The sequence below is a fragment of the Etheostoma cragini genome, chromosome 10 (genome assembly GCF_013103735.1).
Source record: "Etheostoma cragini isolate CJK2018 chromosome 10, CSU_Ecrag_1.0, whole genome shotgun sequence".
NCBI classification, from domain to species: Eukaryota; Metazoa; Chordata; class Actinopteri; order Perciformes; family Percidae; genus Etheostoma; species Etheostoma cragini.
In genome coordinates, this window is record NC_048416.1 from 7,022,960 (window position 1) to 7,029,213 (window position 6,254).

Below are 6,254 nucleotides of genomic sequence, written 5' to 3' on the forward strand. Positions count from 1 at the left end.
AGTACGGATACGGATACAGATAATTCATGTGGTAAACAGATACAGATACAGATAATGCTGTACTCGCTCATCCCTAGTTACATGTTATGTTTGAGATCCTGTGAAGGAAACATTTCCATTTTAAGGACTAAAATAAATGTCTAAGATTCACTTAGTTGTTTGCCTTTTTTTCTTTCACTTAAGTCAGGTACTGCTTCCTGCTGTTACGGTAAGCGTACCTGACTCATTTCCGTTTCCTGTGCTTGTGTGTTGCTAGCATGTTGGTAGTTAGTAGCTGCTCACTAAATACCAGTTCAGTTTGTTAGATTTGCTATTACAGCGGCTAACTGTCCGCTAAACACTTGTACTTGAACTTAGCAGTTAGCTATGCGATCCCCCTCTCCTACTTTCTCCTGCTCGGTGTGTGAGATGTTTAGTTACTCCTCTGCATCCTTTAGCGGTAATGGTATGTGTAACAAGTGTAGTTTATTTATAGACGTGGAGGCGAGGCTTAGTGAGTTAGAAGACCGTTTCCGCACCATGATAGATCAGCCGTTAGTTACTGTAGCAAACTCCCCACCGGTAGTCGGCGTGGGCCGGCCTGAGCCTGAGTTAGCCTCTGGTAGCCGTCCCCCGGCAACTCCTGAGCAGCCAGGACACAGCGACTGGGTGAATGTGCGACGCGGAGAAAGAGCTAGTTGTAAGCTTTCCAAGGCGTCGGACCGCCACCAGCCTGTTAGCGTTTCTAACAGATTTTCCCCACTCAGTAATACACCCGCTGAGAAACCAACTCTGATTATCGGCAACTCCATTTTGAGAAACGTGAAGTTAGCAAAGCCAGCAGCCACAGTTAAGTGCATCCCGGGGGCTAGATTGGAGGACGTTGAGTCTTATTTGAAACTGCTGGCTAAGGATGAACGTAAATACAGCAAGATTGTTATTCACGTTGGCGTTAATGACTCACGTTTACGCCAAACGGAGGTTACTAAGATTAATGTTGGATCGCTGTGTACATATGCGAAGTCAATGTCGGACACCGTAGTTTTCTCTGGACCCCTGCCAAATCTCACCAGCGATGACATGTATAGCCGCATGTCGTCATTTCGCCGCTGGTTATCGAGGTGGTGTCCAGATAATGATGTGGGCTTTGTAGATCACTGGCAGTCTTTCTGGGGAAGACCTGGTCTGATTCGGAGAGACGGCATTCATTCCACTTGGGATGGAGCAGCTCTCATTTCTAGAAACCTTGACAAGTTTATTAGTGGTCCTGATCCTTGACAATCCAGAGTTGGGACCCGGAGGCAGAGTCCCAGTCTAACACACTTCTCTGCTCCTTTATTCCAGGAGTTACCTAGTAAAAACCCCATAGTGACGGTGTCTGCCCCCCGACCATTAAAGTTATTTAAATCAAAGGTAAACAGAAGAGGAGCTGTGCATGAAAACCTCATAACAATTAAAACCACAAGTGCAATAGTAGCAAAAGAATAGGACATCAGATCTCTCTCTTCTAAAGGGGTACTAGTAAATGAATTAATATCAGATTCTAATATTGATTTATTTTGTCTTACTGAAACCTGGCTGGGTGATGGAGAATATGTTAGTCTAAATGAATCCACCCCCCCAGTCATATTAATACTCACATTCCTCGAGGCACAGGCCGAGAAGGTGGAGTTGCAGCCATCTTCGATTCTAGTCCACTAATCAGCTCTAAACCTAAACTAAATTATAACTCATTTGAAAGTCTTGTTCTCAGTCTTTCAGACCCTAGTTGGAAATAACTGCAGCCAGTTCTATTTGTTATAGTGTACCAAGCACCTGGCCCATACTCTGAATTCTTTTCCGAATTTGCAGAGTTTTTGTCAAACTTAGTGCTAAAAACGGACAAAGTTCTCGTAGGGGATTTTAATATTCATGTGGACGATGAGAATGATAGCCTTAGCACTGCGTTTATCTTTCTTTTAGATTCTATTGGCTTCTCTCAAAGTGTACATAAACCAACTCACCGTTTTAACCACACCCTCGATCTTGTTCTGGTATATGGTGTTGAAATTGAACATTTAATAATGTTCCCACAGAATCCCTTTTTATCTGACCACTGTTTGATTACTTTTGAGTTAATACTGCTGAACTACACGCCATTAGGCAAAACCTTCTATACAAGATGTCTATCAGATAGTGCTATAGCTAAATTTAAGGATTTGATTCCATTAGCATTTAATTAATTACCAAGTCACATAGTAACGGAGGACTCGATCATAAGATCAGAAATCAATCATTTTGTCGATACGGCAGCAGGCTCGCTGCAAACGACACTCAACTCTGTTGCCCCTCTAAAAAAGAAGATAATAAAACATAGACGGTTAGCTCCATTGTATAAGACTGAAACTCGCAAATTAAAGCAAATATCACGGAAACTTGAGAAGATTTGGCGTTCCACCAAATTGGAAAATTCTCGTTTAATCTGGCAAGATAGTCTTAAGACGTATAGGAAGGCCCTCCGTAATGCCAGAGCAGCGTACTACTCTACATTAATAGAGGAAAATAGGAACAACCCCAGGTTTCTTTTTAGCACTGTAGCCAAGCTAACGGAAGGTCACAGCTCTACTGAGCCAAGTTTTCCCAGAGCTCTTAGTAGTAACGACTCTATGGGTTTCTTCAACGCTAAAATTATAACTATTAGAAGCAAAATTCACCAAGACCTGCCTTTAACTGGCACTGACTTATCTCTAAACTCAGGAACCTTAGAAACTGTAAAACCAGATATGTGTTTGGACTGCTTTGCTTTACTTGATCTTTATCAATTTAATAGAATTATTTCTTCATCTAAACCCTCAACCTGCCTCTTAGACCCCATCCCGACTAGGCTACTTAAAAAAGTTTTACCATTAGTTAACACTTCTCTACTAAATATAACCAATCTATCTTTATTAACAGGCTATGTACCACAGCACTTTAAGGTAGCTGTAATTAAACCTCTTCTGAAAAAGCCCAATCTTGATCCAGATGTTTTAGTCAACTATAGACCTATATCCAACCTTCCATTTCTCTCTAAGATTCTTGAGAAAGCAGTTGCCAAACAGCTGTGTGACTTTCTGCATAGCAACAGCTTATTTGAGGATTTTCAGTCAGGATTTAGAGTCAATCATACCAAAGAGACAGCACTTGTGAAAATTACTAATGACCTCCTAATTGCATCAGACAAAGGACTTGTCTCTGTACTTGTGTTATTAGATCTTAGTGCTGCATTTGATACCATTGACCATCATATCTTATTACAGAGATTGGAATATTTAATTGGCATTAAAGGGACTGCTCTAAGCTGGTTTAAGTCTTATTTATCAGATCGATCTCAGTTTGTTCATATTAACGATGAATCCTCTGTGCACGCCAAAGTTAGTCATGGAGTCCCACAAGGATCTGTGCTCGGTCCAATCCTGTTCACTTTATATATGCTCCCTTTAGGCAATATTATCAGGAAGCACTCCATAAACTTTCATTGTTATGCAGATGATACTCAATTATATCTATCAATCAAGCCAGATGAAACTAATCAGTTAGCTAAACTTCAAATGTGCCTTCAGGATATTAAAACCTGGATGACCTGTAATTTTCTAATGTTAAACTCAGATAAAACGGAAGTTATTGCTCTGGGACCCAAGCACCTCCGTGACATATTATCCAAAGAGATAGTTACTCTGGATGGCATTAACCTGGCCTCCAGCACCACTGTGAGGAATTTTGGAGTTATCTTTGACAAAGACATGTCCTTTAATTCCCACATAAAGCAAATTTCAAGGATCGCCTTTTTTCACCTACGTAATATTGCAAAAATAAGGAATATTCTGTCTAAAAATGATGCCGGAAAACTAGTCCATGCATTTGTTACTTCTAGGCTGGATTACTGCAATTCTTTGTTATCAGGCTGATCGAAAAAGTCCATAAAGACTCTTCAGCTGATCCAGAATGCTGCAGCACGAGTTCTGACAGGAACCAGAAAAAGAGATCACATTTCTCCTGTTTTAGCTTCTCTGCACTGGCTTCCTGTAAAATCTAGAATAGAATTTAAAATCCTTCTTCTCACCTACAAAGCTCTTCATGGTCAGGCACCATCTTATCTTAAAAAGCTCATAGTACCTTACAACCCTGGGGGAGCACTACGCTCCCAGAATGCAGGGTTACTAGTGGTTCCTAGAGTCTGTAAAAGTAGAACGGGAGCCAGAGCGTTCAACTATCAGGCTCCTCTCCTGTAGAACCAGGTTCCAGTTTGGGTTCGGGAGGCAGACACCGTCTCCACATTTAAGAGTAGGCTTAAGACTTTCCTTTTTGATAAAGCTTATAGTTAGGGCATATAATCAAATATTGTAAGGGAGTGAGGAGTCGCAGCGTTCGCCTAACCCGGCCCACCTGCTTCTTGCATAGTTGTCAGATTTATCTATCATATAATCAAGAATATAATAAAACTAAAGGGAGACTTGCATACAGCCCGATCCGGTTGGGGAGAGTTCTAGCCGGACCAGGCTCCTCTCTTTACCCTGTCTCTCTTGGTTATGCTTTGATAAAGCTTATAGTTAGGGCATAGAATTGAATATTGTAAGGGAGTGAGGATTCGCAGCGTCCGCCTAACCCGGCCCACCTGCTTCTCGTCACAGTTGTCAGATTTATCTATCATATAATCAAGAATATAATAAAACTAAAGGGAGACTTGGCATACAGCCCAATCCGGTTGGGGAGAGTTCTAGCCTGACCAGGCTCCTCTCTTTACCCTGTCTCTCTTGGTTTTGCTGTAATAGTTTTAGACAGCTGGGGACTTCTTTTGATACACTGAGCTCCTCTCTCCTCCATCTTTCTATCTTTTCATTTATATGAATCCATGTCCCAGAAATGCTCGTTACTAACCTAGCTCTGGGGAGTCATTCCCCGGAGTCCTTATGTTCTTTTTTCCCCAGCATGTTCCCTCGGATCAGGGAGGCGCCAAAATCATGGTATCAGCTGTCGCCATGGTCCCGCTCCATGTTCTGTGAAGCCATGTTCATCTGCTACACTCTGCTGTGCCCAGCCACGTCCTGCTGTGCCTTGTAATGCCGCACAGTGCCCTGCTATGCCATGAACTACTACAAAGAACTGCTACAAACTACTATTTTTTCGTTTTTTGTTATTTCCACTCTTTATTTTAACCCCAACCAGCCCGTCAGACACTGCCTAGCAAGAGCCTGGGTCTGACCGAGGTTTCTGCCTAAAAGGAAGTTTTTCCTCGCCACTGTCGCACTGTTGCTTGCTCTGGAGGAGACTACAAGAACTGTTGGGTCCTTGTAAATTCTGGAGTTTGGTCTATCTGTAAAGTGTCTTGAGATAACTCTTGTTAAGAATTGATACTATAAATAAAATTGAATTGAAAATTGAATTGAATTAAGGAGTAAAAAAGGAACTTTTGCCACTTAAAGGTACAAAATGGCTTTGTCACTGGGGCGGTACCTTAATGGGACAAAATTGTACCTTTTCTACAGGTACTTTGTTGTACCTTGGTTTAAGGTACATTATTGATCCTCAAAGGTACTGTATACTATTGTACCTTAGAAGGTACAAACAGGTAAGGTACAAATTTGATCCTCTTATTCAAGGTACAACAATGTACCTTGGAGGGTACCACCCCAATGACAAGCTTTTGTTCCTTAAAGGTACTGTTTTGTACTTTTTATTTTTGACAGTGTATGTACTTTGGCAGTTTCTTAAAAAAGGGGGCATAGTGATCCCACAGTAAGGGTGAATCCCATTTCTCCATCTTACCCCTACCCATACCCCTACCCCTTGGCCCTTGAGACCAAGTGGTAAGGGCTTGGGGTAAAAACATATCCCTTTGAAATTGGACACCACTTGGATACATCACTATACAGTATTGATCACAAACTTCCAAGATGCCGTCTGCATGTACGTCTATCTCTATGTCGATTGGGTGTTTTTTTATTGTGAGTGTCATACGCATTTTATTTTTAATTTTTTAGTTATTTTATGTTCACTTTGGTGGTGCAGAGGCAGATGTTCTTATCTGGTAAGTACTTAGGTCTGTTTGCAATACACATCTGTATACACACTGCGTAATGTGTTGTATATCTGTTTCAGTTTTCACTGTTTTGAATGTCATTGATGTTCATGAAAAACAAACATCTGTCTTTATTACCCAATAACTAAAACATTACATCAAATACACTCACCGGCCACTTTATTAGGTACACCTGTCCAACTGCTTGTTAACACTTAATTTCTAAGCAGCCAATCAC